Here is a 15,974-nt window from a genome sequence, read left to right as displayed (position 1 = left end):
CATGAGAGTCATAGTCACCCCACCTGAGCTGTACATCTGCCTAGTATTTATTGCTGGCTTTCTGATCAAACACATCTTTTGATTCAGTCACAAGACTAGGCTTTGACATAGGCCAGCATTTTGGACTTCGGAGTAGTCTTAAGCTAGGTATAATGTAGTGCTGATTTTGAGAGATCGCCCAAATGATATAATCTGATCTTTTGAGATCACCCAAATGATGTAATCAGATCTTTTGAGATCGCCCAAATAATGTAATCTGATCTTTTAGAAATGAAATGAAATTTTTACTTGAATGTTTTTGTTTTGTTATTGCATTGGTTATTTTTCTGATCTCCGATATGTGTACTTGGTCTGATCCCTAGACGAATTGCCATTCCCCAATCCGTGGGTTTGGAAATTTGTTCAATCCGATGACCTTAGTTGACCGATCTCATTTATTCGATTTTTTTACGATGTTTCTGGAACCTTCTTGCGACGTGTCAAGAAGGCGGCCAGGTCTCGCTAATCGATGCGTCACTTGGGACTTCGTGAGGATTTAATGCTCAGGCAGGTATAAATAGGGGAAAGGTTAGTCATTTGTTTCCTTATGTCATCTTTAGACCTTCCCCTTGCGATTTCAACACTTCCTCTCGCTTTTTAAAGTTTTCAGGCACCGATTCACCTTCCGGTAAGTGTTTTGATCTTTTCTTGGTTAATTTTCCTTTTTATTTTGTGAAAATGAGTGATATCGAGGGTCAGAGAGCTGTGAGCCTGCCTTTCGTCCATATTTCGTGGACTTCAGAAGAAGGCAACGTGATTAGACCAAGTGGACGATCCAGCACAGCCATCATTCCGGTTACTGGTCTGGCTACCAGACCGAAGTGAGGAATGTCTTCGAAAAAGGAGACCCTGCCAGCTGATGAACTGTCGTCATTCCTTAGAGAAACTGATCTCCAATCCATAAGTTAAGAATACAATTTGCGGATCGACTCTTTTGAACTGATCAGATGCCATGGCGATCTTCGGGCCGATCACTTCTTTGGAAAAGGCGATCTTATCATAGTGTATGAGGAGCAGCTGAAGTCCGGGCTCCATTTTCCCTTAGATGGATTTTACAAGGCTATCCTAAAATTCTACCATGTCTCAGTAGCGCAAGTACATCTGAACTCCTGGTGGACTTTAGTAGCCTTCAGAGGCCTCTGCCGAGCCAAGAGATTAGAGCCCATGGTTAAGGTCTTTGCCAAGCTACATAGGCTTGCTAGAAGAAAGGATGACAAATTCTGGTTCTTTCAGGCAAAGCCGAACTGTGGGCTTTTCACCGATCTCCCTTCTTCGCTGAAGAACTGGAAGGATCGATTTTTCATCCTTAGGAGCAAGGATCGAAATGGCTTTGAGAGGATCCCACGTAATTGGAATTATTTGGTCCCCCAAATCCCTAAGAAGCTTACTTTAAATAAAGACAAAGACGCCATGGTGAAGGAATTAAAAACTCAGGTGGCCACCCATAAATATTCATGCTTAGATGTGGTCATGGCCGAACTAAAATGGTGGATGATGCGGCTGATCTCCCACGAAGATTATGAGCTTCAGCTTTCTGACCTCGATCCTGCTATCAGTACAATCCAGATCTCTAGTCTCTCAATCTTAGCGAACTCACTGACTTCTTCTTTGTGCAGGTATGGCGGGTGGTGACGCTTCCAAAGAGAGCTGCAAACGAAAGAGGGAGGTCTCTCGAAAGGTACAAGCGATGAAGAGGCTACTGCCACCGCTGCTCAGACACCTCGACGAGACTTGGTAGAAGTACCGAGCTCCCCTCCTCGACCTCAGGAGCAGCCAGTCTCGAAAGTAAAGGTCATCATCTCTCCACCTCAGCAGATTGAATGTCCGCCTCCTCCGATCTCTTCTAATGTAGAAGGGGAGTCTTCTGGCCCTACTGTTAGAATGCTCTCCCGAGGAGCTCAACTCCTTATCCAATCGCTGGAAAGAAACTGTTCCACCCTAGGGAATCCTGGTCTAGCTAAGGTCATGGGCGCTTCCATCTGCTTCCAAGAAGATCGGAACCGGTTGGCTAAGGAGGCTATTGACGATATTCTAACTCAAACAATGAGTTTGGGCTTGGAGGCTATTGCAAACCAACACGTGATCAGAGAAAAAGCCCACGTCTTAAGGAAGGAGATTCTTAAGGCAATCCAAGATGCATCAGCTACAAAGGCTCAGGTCTTCATGCCAATGATTACATCGTCAAACTGGAAGATCGGGTGAAGTATTGTGAAGAGAGGATAGTTGAAGTGGAGCGGGAACTTGAAGTCTCCCGGGCTGGTCGATCTGCTGATCTCGCTCATTTTTCTGAGGAACTTCGGGCGAAGGAGGAGGAGCTCTAAGCAAAGGAGGAGGAGTGCACTATAAAAGAGGCTGGGGCATATTTGAATGCCCATAACGACTTCTCCTGAATGGATAAGCTCATCCCAGAGGCCGAAGAGGACAGCGATGAGGAGCAGGAGGGTGAGGAGGGAGAGAGGAATGTAACTGGGGCGCAGGGCGGAGAAGGCCCCCCCTTGCTAATTGACTTGTATATATTTTATTTTTGAAATGAATTAAAGTCTTTTATATTCAATTTCTTGATGAGATTGGAAAGCATCCAAACCAAATTGTCTGAGTACTTAATTGATTGAATGCAGTTGAACATTAAACATGAGAGCGACTATTAATCATAAGATATCAAATTACTCCGAGAGATCGGAAAAACATTACACGCGAACATGAGATCAGACGAAGCCATGACCAAATATCGAATGGAACTTTAGAATATTAGAATTGCAAAGATTTGACACTGACTTGAACTTTTAAGGTCGGAACCATTATTAGACCGGATAAAAACCTTAACTTCATTTTGAGATTTTGAGGAATATCTGGGCAATTCAAGCGAGAAGCCCAATCACAACATTAGTCAAATGAAATTGTGCGATATTTGTACATAGAGAGATCGAAGAATAACAGCAGTCAAGATTGGATGGTCCGGAGACCCAATATTAACTCTAACTCATCTGATAAAGACTAAGAGATCAGAAAGCAATCTAACTTGAGCATGAGATCGATTTGTTCCAGGGACGAGCGATTAGTAAATTCGGAAAAGCTACCTGTGATTGGGACATCGGTCAAGAACGGATAATAAAGTTTCAATTTTAAAAGATCCTTGCCTTTGGAGGTTGGCCAAAATATGGTCTCTACAATGTATCATCTTGCTCATTAATTAATTCATTCTATCACCTTAACTTCAGTCAAATATGAACAATACTTGCACTATCAATTTCCTAACCAGCAGTCATTCTCATTTTCCCAATTTGGTAATATCTTGGATTGTCTAAACCAATCCTCATCCATTGAACCATGAGTCCTTGATTTCAGTGCTTCTAATCACATACTAAGAACAAAAATCTTTTTTCTACCCCTATTTCTTCTCCCATTCAATCTAATGATACTTTAGCCAGTGGATCAAAAGTCTTGATTGAAAGAGTAAGGGAGGCATTTCCTCTCCCCTCTGCTTCTTTAACTTTAGTAACATTTACTTCTAAGTGTCCATAAAATTTAATCTCCACTAGCAAATTAACCAAACACCTTAATTGTTTTGTCATATTCTTAACTGATTCTATTATTGTGTAAAACAGAGGTATGGGGAAGGTGATTGGCATAGGACATGAATAAAAGGGACTATATTATATCTCTAGAACAAAATCTTTAATTGCCTTTGCTTTCATTACTTTTCTTGATCTTCTTCACAATCATTTCGGTCATCCTTGTATCTCCAAAATCTAGACACTAGTTCGTACTCTTTCTACCTTATCTTCTTTAAATTATGAGTCATGTTAGCTTTGAAAACAAACTCATTCTTCTTTTCAAAGCAAGCTAATAACTAGGTTGCATTCATTTTTGACATTGTTCATTTGGACATATGAGGTCCAATTCGTGTCAATTCAACACTTCAACTTTGGGATTTCACTATTTGTTACCTTTATTAATGATTATTCTCAATGCATTTGGTTTTTTTTTTATGAAAAATAGTTCTAAATTATTTTCTACATTTAAAATTTTTGTCCTACAATTAAGGGTGTAAACGAGCAAAGTTGTTCACAAATTGCTTAAGCTCATTCGACTTGTTTAGAAAACAAGCCGAGCTCAAGATTAATTTTTAAGCTTGTTTAATAAATGAGCCGAGCTCGACCTTCGCAAATCTATGACATAATCAATATATAAAATGTATTTATAGAATATAGTTATTTGTATTTTAAATTTAATTTTTATGAAAATTAAGTTATTTTTTTTTATATAAGAGCTAATCAAAAGTATGAAGTTTAAACTTCATAGCTCCAAACCTTAAACTCATTAAGGATGTAAATTATTCGAGCTACTTGAGAATTGCTTGAAAAAAAATTTTAAAGAACTAAGCCTGGGCTCTTCAAAGCTCAACTCAGCTTGGTTTGTCTACACACCAAGTTGAGATACATAACCAATTTAGTGTTTCCATTAGTGTTGTGTAGTAACAATACACTGGAATATTTTTCTCTTCCCTTTCAATATTTCATGTCTTCTCAAGGAATCATTCATCAAATTTATTGTGCTTATACTCCTCAACAAAATAGAGTAGCTAAACACAAGGATTGGCAACTTATTGAAACAACCCATACTTCACTCATACACCATCATATTCTACTTCATTTTTGTGGAGAGATTCTTACTTCTTGTTACTTAATTAATCATAAGTCTTTTTTCATTTTAAAGAATTAAAGTCCTCATTCTTGTTTGTTTCCATATTGAAATCCATATCATCTTTCTCTTTGTGTGTTTGGTTGTGCTTGCTTTGTTCATAATCTTACTTTTGGAAAGATAAAGTTCAACCAAAATCTATTAAATGTACTTTTCTAGGATATTCTCACCTTCTGAAAGGTTACAAATTTTAATGAGCCAACCATAAACACTTTCATCTCAATAGATGTAACCTTCTTCAAAACATCTCTGAACTTCTCCTTTAAGAAGGAAACTAAAATTTCATTTTTGAAGCTCTCCCAGTCCCTTTTATTCCTACTCCAAATTCTATCCCACCTCCTCCTTAGGCCTATTAACAAATACCTCATCCAAGTCCTCATACTAACATGAATGATGTTTCTCTTGATGATACAAGTCCACAAAATGTGCTGGGTTACTCATCTCTTATATCAACATCATCACTTACATTGATCATGCCTCTAGCAGAAGCAACTTCACAAAGGTCAACTTCATAAAGGTGCTTCTACTTTTCGTAATCCTCATCCCATTTACAATGTCTTTGGTTATCATCATCTATCCTCACCTTATTATGCTTTTGTTCCAAAATTTTCTCTTCCCAAGTTCCAAAAACCATTAGTGAAGCATTATCCCATCCTAGGTGGTGCAAGGCAATGATTGAGGAAATTACTACTCTTCATTCTAATAATACTTATGATAACATTTAGCTCCCTTGCCTCATTGAAAGTCTACTATTGGTTGTTGGATTTATACAAATAAGGTTTGTCCTGATGGAAAATTTGATTGCCTAAAGGCTCGATTTGTTGCTAAAGGATACACTCAAAATTTTTTGGTAAGACTATAGTGATACTTTTTCGCCAGTGGCCAAGATTGCCTTTATTCTCTTCCTTATCTAAGTGGCTACTATTTGTCATTGGCCACTTCATGAACTTGATATAAAAAATGCTTTCTTAAATGGGGAATCGGTAGAAAAGGATTACATGGAGTAACTACCGGGGTTTGTTGCTTAGGGACAGTCTAGCCTAGAATGTAGGCTGCATTGATCCTTTTATAGATTAAAAAATCCCTAAGGGCATGGTTTGGATGGTTCAATACTTTTATCCAATAATTTGAGATGACTAAAAGTAGAGTTGATCACTCAACATTTATTGTCATGCTAATCATGGTAAGAGTATCTATTTTGTGGTTTATGTCAATGATATTGTTATCATAAGCAATGATCATGATGGAATTATTCAATTAATATAGTAACTATTCAATTACTTTTATATCAAAGACTTGGGCAAATTGAAATACTTTCTGGAAGCCAAAGTTGCACAATCTAGAATTGGGATAAATTTCAACAACTGTCCCTAAACTTATATGGTTATAACACTTCAGTCCTTCAACTTTAAAACGTAATATAAAACCTCCTAAACTTTTAAATTTTGCACACTAAAATCCCTCTGACTTTCAATTACTAATTTTTTAGTTAGAAACTGACGTGAACAACTCCCGCATGATGCTTAGTCAATATTTATCTCTTCTCTCTTATGCAAAGTGTAAAATTATTCTCTCTACACGTGAAAAATTATTCTGTCTACGAAGATAAGAAGGATTCAATTTACACATAACTTAAGAGAGGAAAGAGAAATACTGATTAAGCTACATACTGGAATTGTCCAGGTCAGCGTTTAACTGAAAAATAGGTAATTAGAGGTTAGAGGGATTTTGCTGTGCAAAATTTGAAAGTTGATGGGGTTTTATGTTACATTTTTAAGTTGAGGGACTGTAATGTTACAACTAGATAAGTTCAGGGACAATTAGCAAAATTTATCCTCTAGAATTGGTACTACAATTTCATAGCTAAAATATGCACTAGACATATTGTCAACTGACTCTAAGATTATTAACCGAATCAAACCAAGCCGAGACTGAGAGAAAAACCAAAATTGACTGAAATTGAAAATATTTGATCAGTTGTCGGTTATATAACCAAATTAATTAAAAAAAAAGATATATATTTTATATTATCAATTAATTAATTAAATATTAATAAAAATATATTTACAATCCTTTTTTATTTATAAAAAACAATATACATGATTTAATATATAAGAGAATAATTGTAAGTTAAATATTATTATAAATAATAAAAATAAAAATTATAAATTATATTATTAATAAAATTATAATTAATAAAAATTAGGTTATTCTGGTTAGTTTAATTACCAAATCAAAGGTAACCGAATCGATAAATGAAAATAAAAAATTTTTATTATTATTAATCAAAATTTGAATCGAACCAAACCAACATACTCTTATCAAAATAATCGAATTTCATCGGTATGGTTCGGTTATTTAGTTTAATCGAATAATGCACATCGCTATCTACAATGTTGATGGATGCTACTATACCCATAGAACCCCATTCAATGGTACTTCTAAGGTTTTGCTCACAAACTTCCTTTTTCTAAACAGAACTTTGAGAAATAGCAAGGGAAAGCAAATGTTCTTTACAAACAGCATTTTATGCGTTTAAAGGTCATATAGCCTTACAAGCTATTGAACTCACTGTAGGCCTTCAATTAACTGTCCCTTGAAGTTTTACGAATTTCTCCTGCACCACACACAAAAAAAATATATATTTAATAAAACTACTAAAAAGGATAGACTTTCCACAATTCTCATTACCAATCAGAGAGGGAAGGGCAGAACAATAAGCACAGAAGTCTTATTTATAACACATAACATTTTATCAAACAAAGATAGTTGAAAATCAAGGGAGTGGTGATGCCATACTCAATAAGGTGGTAGATAACTGCAGTTAATCTTCCTTTCATTCCTTCTTTTGTCCCCTAATTTCCCATTCCCTTATTACAGACTCTATAACCCATCTTGTTTACAAAGGATTTTCTGGTACAATGATGACTGCAAACTGATATAAATGCATGAAGCAAATAGATATATACACACACACATACACACACACCGGCATATCTTTTCACACTTAACATTCATTCATTAACAGCAAAATAAGATATTCATCAGTCAATTTTCAAAGGTTAAAATTCATTCCATAAGCTATATATTGTATGTCTAATGAAATATGGATGTAAATCTAACAATAACCCAACACAATGTGCACACAAAAAAGTCATTGCAAGAGGACATAATTAGATTCAAAGAGAAAAGGCTAAAAGGGTCAAGTAAATTACCAATTGCGAGATAAAGATTTCAGGACAGCAGTGGGTGAAGCAAATGGACCAAATGTAATGATAGGATATGAGGCTGAAGGAATACTCAACTCAACTTAACTAAGCCTTTATCCCAAAAATTTGGGGTCGGCTATATGGATTCGCTTTCTTCACTCTAAACTATTTTGGGTTAAATCCTCAGAAATGTGTAATGCTTCTAGGTCATGTTGTACTACTCTCCTCCAAGTCAATTTAGGTCTACCCCTTTTTTTCTTTCTATTCTCTAACCTAATGTGCTCTACTTGTCTAACTGGAGCCTCCGTATGTCTACGCTTCATATGACCAAACCACCATGAGGCTGAAGGAATGAATTGAATAATTGATTCCTTCCTCAAATCAATCTGCTCATGATAGATTGTTGGCAATAAATTAGATATAAGAGTGAGCTTAAAGATTTTTAAACAGTTTTGCTATAATTCTCATTACCTCACAACGTTGTGTAGTGTCAGCAAGAACTCCTAGTGTCTCTCCATTTGGAAGAATAGCCAGCACCCAAGGATGTGATTGATACAAGGATATAATTTCAGGACCATAATCAAATGAATTTGTGTTCCATGTAAAAACCTACATTTTTAAGATGAAACTAATTATATTTAGATGTGCTGGATCATGCCATAGACTTCCTAATTAGGTTTGGATTTGGAAGGCTTTTTTTAATGAATGTAGAAAGGGAGGTTTGGGCGTATGGCACCGGGAATCTCTAAATACTAGAGTTCATTTGAGAACTCTACAAGAGTGTGATCTAATTTCATAGTGGAAATGGCAAACAAATTAAAATGACTTACTCACTCCCCTGTCCGCTTAAGCGGTCCACCAACTTCTCCAGTTCCATAGAAGGAGGTACCATTGGGAAGCTAAATTAGGGGAAAAGAACATCATTAGCATTAAAGATGCTATAAGCATATAAATACAACTAGAAAAAACAAAAAGGAATGAAATTTTTAATTTAAAAACTAGAGAGTAGAAATATGGGAAAGGCCAACCTCAAGTTTGACAATCTGCTTTCCTAAAACACTCTTAAAAGTAGGGATATATGAAGGAACAAGATGACTGATGATTGGTGTATCCCTATCCTTAGTATTGATGAATATAAGATTGGGATATGAACAATTAAATCAAAAAATTCCATCCTCCAGGATAGGCTCAAAAATCATATTTCTTGATTTGGCATCAGAAGTACATGTCTTCTCTTCATGATCAGCCATTTTAGATAGGATAAATTTCAACAACTATCCTTGAACTTATATAGTTGTAACACTATAGTCCTTTAATTTTAAAATGTAATCTAAAACCCCTTAAACTTTCAAATTTTACACAGTAAAATCCCTCTGACTTTTAATTACTGATTTTTCAATTAGAAATTGATGTGAATAGCTCCCGCATGGCACTTAGTCAATATTTTTCTCTCCTCTCTTATGCAAAGTGTAAAAGTATTCTCTTTACGCATGAAAAATTATTCTGTCTATAGAAAGAAAAATGATTCAATTTACACATGACTTGAGAGAGAAAAGAGAAATACTGACTAAGCTCCATGCTGGAACTGTTCAGGTTAGCATTTAACTGAAAAACTAATAATTAGAGGTTAGAGGGATTTTACTGTGCAAAATTTGAAAGTTAATGGGTTTTTACGTTATATTTTTAAGTTGAGGGACTGTAATGTTATAACTAGATAAGTTCAGAGACAGTCATTAAATTTATCTATTTTAGATACCAATGCCAACTTTGTGCAGAGTCAGGCCTCTTCTTTCAGCATGCCAAAAATTGAATAGGAATTACACTATTCCTCCCCAAGTTTAATATAAACAGGATAAGAATCAAGGGAATTTGATTCAACCAAAAAAATAGATTCAACTCAACTCAACTCAACTAAGCCTTTATCCTAAAAATTTGGGGTCGACTATATGGATTCGCTTTCTTCACTCTAAATGATTTTGGGTTAAATCCTCAGAAATGTGTAATGCTTCTAGGTCATGTTGTACTACTCTCCTCCAAGTCAATTTAGGTCTACCCCTTTTTTTTTTTCTATCCTTTAATCTAATGTGCTCTACTTGTCTAACTGGAGCCTCCGTATGTCTACGCTTCACATGACCAAACCATCTCAATCTCCCTTCTCTCAACTTATCTTTAATTGGCACCACTCCTACCTTTTCTCTAATACTCTCATTACAGACTTTATTTAGTCTAGTATAGCCACTCATCCACCTTAACATTCTCATCTCTACAACTGTTATCTTAGACGCATACGACTCCTTCAGTGCCCAACACTCACTACCATATAACATAGCCGGTTGTATAGCTGTACGGTAAAATTCTCCTTTCAACTTATTAGGAATCTTGCGATCACATAAAACTCTCATGGCACGTCTCCACTTCAACCATCCGGCTTTAATCCAATGACTAACAGCCTCCTCACATCCCTCATCTACTTGAAGGACTGAGCTGAGATATTTAAAGTAATTACTTTGGGACAATACCACTCCATTCAAACTAACTCCTTCCCTATCACCAGTTTGGCCTTCACTGAACTTGTAATGCATGTATTCTGTCTTCGTTCTACTTAACTTAAAGCCCTTTGACTCTAGAGTACTTCTCCAAAGCTCTAGATTTATATTGACTCCTTCTCGCGTCTCATCTATCAGAACAATATGATCCGCAAACATCATGCACCAAGGAATACTCTCTTGTATATATTTCGTCAATTCATCTAAAACTAATGTAAAAAGGTAAGGGCTTATAGCTGATCCTTGGTGTAACTCAATTGAGATCGAAAAATCTCTTGTGTCCCCTCCCACTGTGCGCACAATAGTAGTTGCTCCTGCATACATATCTTTCAACACTTGTATGTACCTAATAAATACCCTCTTTTGTTCTAACACACTCCATAAGACATCTCTTGGAATACTATCATAAGCCTTCTTTAAATCAATAAAAACCATGTGTAGATCTTTCTTCATATCTCTATATTTCTCCATCAAGCTTCTAATAAGAAAGTCTAAATTAGAGCACATTACTTCCACTAGGCCACTACCACCTTTGAATCAACAAATGATATATTCAAAAATAGAATCTCTAACGGGTGCATGCAATGAATTACAACATTTCTCAACTCAAATTTACTATAAACAAGATCAAGAATCTGGGGAATTCAATTCAACTAAACAAACAGATGAATAAAAAAATAAACAAATAAACTAAAACCAATTATCCCCACTAGGCCACTATCACCTTTGGATACGTGCACAAGATGAATTCACAAAGTAGTCTCTACTGGGAGAAAGCATATGAAACTGAAGTTACAGTTTGAGAATGCAGAAACGAATGATTGAATGATATTGCACACTTGAAATGAAACGATCAAAGAATAAGAAATATTAAGAACCTGGATGATTGAAATAGTGAAAGTGGTCTAAGAGTGAAGAGAGTGTGAGTAGGTAGAATAGGGATAGCAACGGGTAGGGTACCCGCGAAAATCAGCATACCCGAACCCAAACCCAATTAATATTCTTAAAACCCGAACTCGTCACAAATCCGATTATAATTTATTCTAAACTACCCAAACCTATCCCAAACCCGATTGTTGTTACCCAAAAAATACCAAAACCCATTTAATTTTATATATTTAATTAATAATTTATATTTTAAATATTTAATAATTTCATAAAATATTTTAATTTTATTTTATATAAATAAAATATTTTAAAATTTATAATTATTATTATAAAAAATATATATTTTATATTTAATTAAATATTTATATAAATGGGCTCGGGTAATGGATACCTCATATGTAAAACCCAAACCCGATCTGAACCCATCACGAGTATTAAATTTCAAATCCGAACCCGTCCCAAATCCGATTATAAACTACCCAAACTCGTTCTATTAGGGTTCGGTCGGATCGGATACCTGCAAAAACCCGACCCATTGCCATCCCTAAGGTAGAATATTAAATTTTATGAGCCTTAATTCTCAAATTTTGTTTACATTTCTATTGATTTTTGATTTCTTAAAATATTACAAAGAGACTTTTGAATCCAAAAACTTAAAAAATTAAATAGCACCAAATATAAAAAAATAATAAAAAAGTAATAATAGCAAGGAAATGAAATTATTTATGAATGTATATCAAAATAAGCTTTTAATATTGATTTTGCATGTATTTTCTTTTATTTTTTGTTTGTCTTTATTATTTATCTACTAATCATCACGATGACACTTTTATCATTTTTTAATCTTTTTCATTAGTTTACTTTTACGAATAATGATATATTTTTATTATATAAATATATGTGAGTTAACTTATTTGTTTCTTCTGCTATGTCCACATTATAAAAATTCGTAATTTAATTTTTTATATGATTTTTTGTTATTTTTTTTATATATGTTGTAATATTTTTATAGTATTATAAATATTATATTTAATTATTTAAATTAAAATATTAATTTTTATATAATTTTATTAATTATATAAATAAAATATATATTAATTTAAGAATTTTTTTTATTGGATCATATTTTTATGAAAGTTATGTGTTGTTTTGCTAACATATAATATTAACTTAATTATAAGCTTAAATGTAATCTACTATATATATATATAAGTTCTAAAAATATAAATATGTGAAGATTTTAAAAATTAAAATAAAGTAATAATAAATGTAAGTTCTCACATATATTATGCAAAAATATAACTATGTTTTCTTATAGTCTTTTGCTCAAAATCAACAATTTAGTTAAGATTTACTAATAAATTAAAAATAAAAAATATATTCATGCACATAAGGATATTAATAAATTATAATTAATTTAAATTTAAACGAAGTAGATCTAAGAAAATTAAAATATTATACTATCATATGTAAAATGCACTTTTTTATGTAAAAATGATATTAATAATTCCAAATATTATTGGATGTATCAATATTAAAAATGAAAGAAATAAGAAAATCAATATATCTTAGCCTATATAAATATCATTGAATTTGCAAAGATATCATTTGATATTGGCAATAATAACAAAATTATAGTGATTATATTCACATATAACTACCCTCTTATGGTGCTTGTGACATACAAAATAATAATTATCTATTACTAATTTTTTTTAAAAAAGCTACAAATTTATAATAAATAAAATATTTATCACTAAATAGGATTAGGATTTCATATCTATTGATATAAACAAAAAAAACAAATTTATTTACTTAAATAGTTAATTTTTAATAATAATTTTATAATTATGTTAACTAAATAGTTTATTTTTTAAAAGTAATTTTATAATTTAATATAACAAGTATGTGAATATTTAGAATAATTGAAAAAATAAATTAGTGGAAATTAAATTCATTATTTAAGGTTGTTTATTAATTTTATTGGAATAAACTAAATAATTTTTAATAATTTAATGATACTTATAGAATTAAGAATATATAATTATAATATGATTTTCCATATAAGTAGAATTACTATTAAAATAATTTTAAAATTTTAATTTATATTAATTATAGTAATATTGGAAATTAAAATTATTTAGTGATAGATAAGTTGCCACTAAAAATTATTAGTGATGAATTTGTATAGAATAATTTTCTCTTTGCTGAAAGTATTAGTGACGAAAGTGTCATCCTTAAAAGTATTAACAACAAATTTGTATATAATAGCTTCTCATTACTGAAAGTATTAGTGATGGATATGTTGTTGCTATAGGTAATTAGTGACCAATTTTTCTTTGCTATTTATGTCATCAATGACAAATACATACATTTGTCACTATAAATATGTTTTTATTGGTATTTTCATAAATAAAAGAAATCATAAAGGGGATTTTGGGGAGTGCTAATGTTCCTCCTTTCATGCGTTTATATATATTCTAGGCAGTGTAGGTATGTTGAGTTTGCTAAATAATTTCTCAGAATTAAGAATACCGTAATCATGCGACTAGGACCTTGTTTGGTTGGGCATAATTTGATTATCAAACTTCAAGCTCCTAGAAAAAGTATGAAAATCAATCTTATTTGATTGGCATTCTGTCTCAACTTCCTAAGAAGTCAAGGAAGCGATTTCTTTCACTTCACAGGAGTAACTACTTAAACTCATGAGGATAAGTTACTTCCTAAAAAGTGAAAGTAGAGTAAACAAGGCCTAGGAATAAGAATGAGAATATGTGATTATTCTCATTATGTTTTCAAATTCATCTTCAATGTGATATGTAAATTAATTATGTAAAATTTATAATGGGAATTTCCATTTTTAGAAAATAGGAAAGAAGGGACTAGAACTTAGCATTTACTATGTGAGTAATATGCCTTTAACCAATGAATCAAATTAGGCTAGACAATGAGACATTTTTTTTTTTAATTTGTAAAAATATTTAAAATTAATAAAACATCCATAATAGTAAAAGCAAAAAATTCACAACTTAATCAAATGATTGAATCACTTCTTGGGCAAAAAAAGTACTTTATAATCATCAGTCATGCTCTAAAATGTCTCACCCTTTTTATCATCTTAACCAATAAGTCTTGTAGCTTTAACCAACTCTATTGAATTGAGCCTCAAGGTCTTCTTCCCTTTTTTTCCCCCACCTCTGGCTAGGTGTAATTATGTTAAGTGACTCCACTACTCAAACCTATGTTCAAGTACAGGGTTTAAATGCGCATTACCACTCGGCCAACCCTTCATGAATAAGCCTCAAGGTCTTTCAATATTTTAATAATATAACATTTCTTTATGTCAGACTAATATATATATATATATATATATATATATATATATATATATATATATATATATATATATATAAATTAATTATTATTATTATTATTATTATTATTATTATTATTAATGTTCACTAAAATATATTTTTTAATTGATGTAAATTATCTTTTATAAAACAAACGAAGGCCTCAATATATTATAATAACTTTTCTTGAATTGGAGTTTGATATGTTATCTAAACTTGGCCCAAAGATGATAATGCGCATACCCCATTCTCCAGTTGTTAATATTTTAAAAAAAAATTACAGAAAAATTAAGATTTTAAATCTTTATTTTTTAAAAGTAAAAAAAAAAAAAAAAATCTAATATCACTTGTTAGGGATCTCTAGGGTGAATTTTTCTTGATTGGCCTTATGAAAGAATACATTCATAGACTTGACACCACATCCAACCAAAGGCAATTGGTGTATGAATTCTTTCAACTTATATGCCTCTCAATCATCCCATCTTTTTTCCATATGGGAATTCCACACTTATATATATTCCCAATATATGTAAGCATAAAGAAAGGGCTTAGTGAAAAAAAAAAAAAATCTATGTGAAATTTTAATTATTTTCAAATATTTTAAATTTAGTAATTTATCTTAATTTCAAAAGTTAGTTATAAATTTATACTGTAACGGTCCTGCTCCAACCACTAGAGGAATTGTCCGCTTTGGCCTACCCCATCCTGAGCCTCACGGTTTTGTCCTTTTGGTGAAATGGCCTGGAGAGTTGGAAGAACTCTAGGGTTAAGCGTGCTCTCTCCGATGAAGGGAGTTATGAGATTCAGGAAGAAGGGCAAGCTTGCATCCCAACACATAGGGCCTTTTGAGATTACTGATAGAGGTGGAGCAGTGGCCTATCGTTTAGAGTTACCACTAAGCCTTTCTCACGTCCACCCAGTGTTCCACATTTTCATGCTTAGGAAGTACATACCTAATCCTTCCCATGTGTTACAACCCGATACAGTGGAGTTGAAGGAAAACCTAACATTCGAAGAGCAACTAGTAGCCATAGTAGACTTTCAGATGAGATAGCTAAAGTCAAAACAGATCCCTATGGTTAAGGTTTTGTGGGGGAGCCAATCGGTATAAGAGTGTACCTAGGAGTCAAAGCAGGATATGCGTAACAAGTATCCATATTTGTCCACTGTGTAATCTTGTAATTATTTATTCTGCCTTGTGTAAAATTTGAGGATGAATTTTCTGTAAAGGGGAGAGA

The 15,974-nt window shown here is 32.9% G+C and overlaps 1 pseudogene; it reads right to left on the bottom strand.

Moving 5' to 3' along the window:
- The window catches only part of LOC131168958 (uncharacterized), a 169,791-nt pseudogene extending 160,592 nt beyond the window's left edge, over nt 1-9,199 (bottom strand).
- Nucleotides 9,200-15,974: the final 6,775 nt, after the last annotated feature.

Source organism: Hevea brasiliensis, chromosome 18, assembly GCF_030052815.1.
Source record: "Hevea brasiliensis isolate MT/VB/25A 57/8 chromosome 18, ASM3005281v1, whole genome shotgun sequence".
Lineage (NCBI taxonomy): Eukaryota > Viridiplantae > Streptophyta > Magnoliopsida > Malpighiales > Euphorbiaceae > Hevea > Hevea brasiliensis.
The sequence above is the reverse complement of the archived record's forward strand: the minus strand, read 5'-3'. Positions and strand labels throughout refer to the sequence as shown.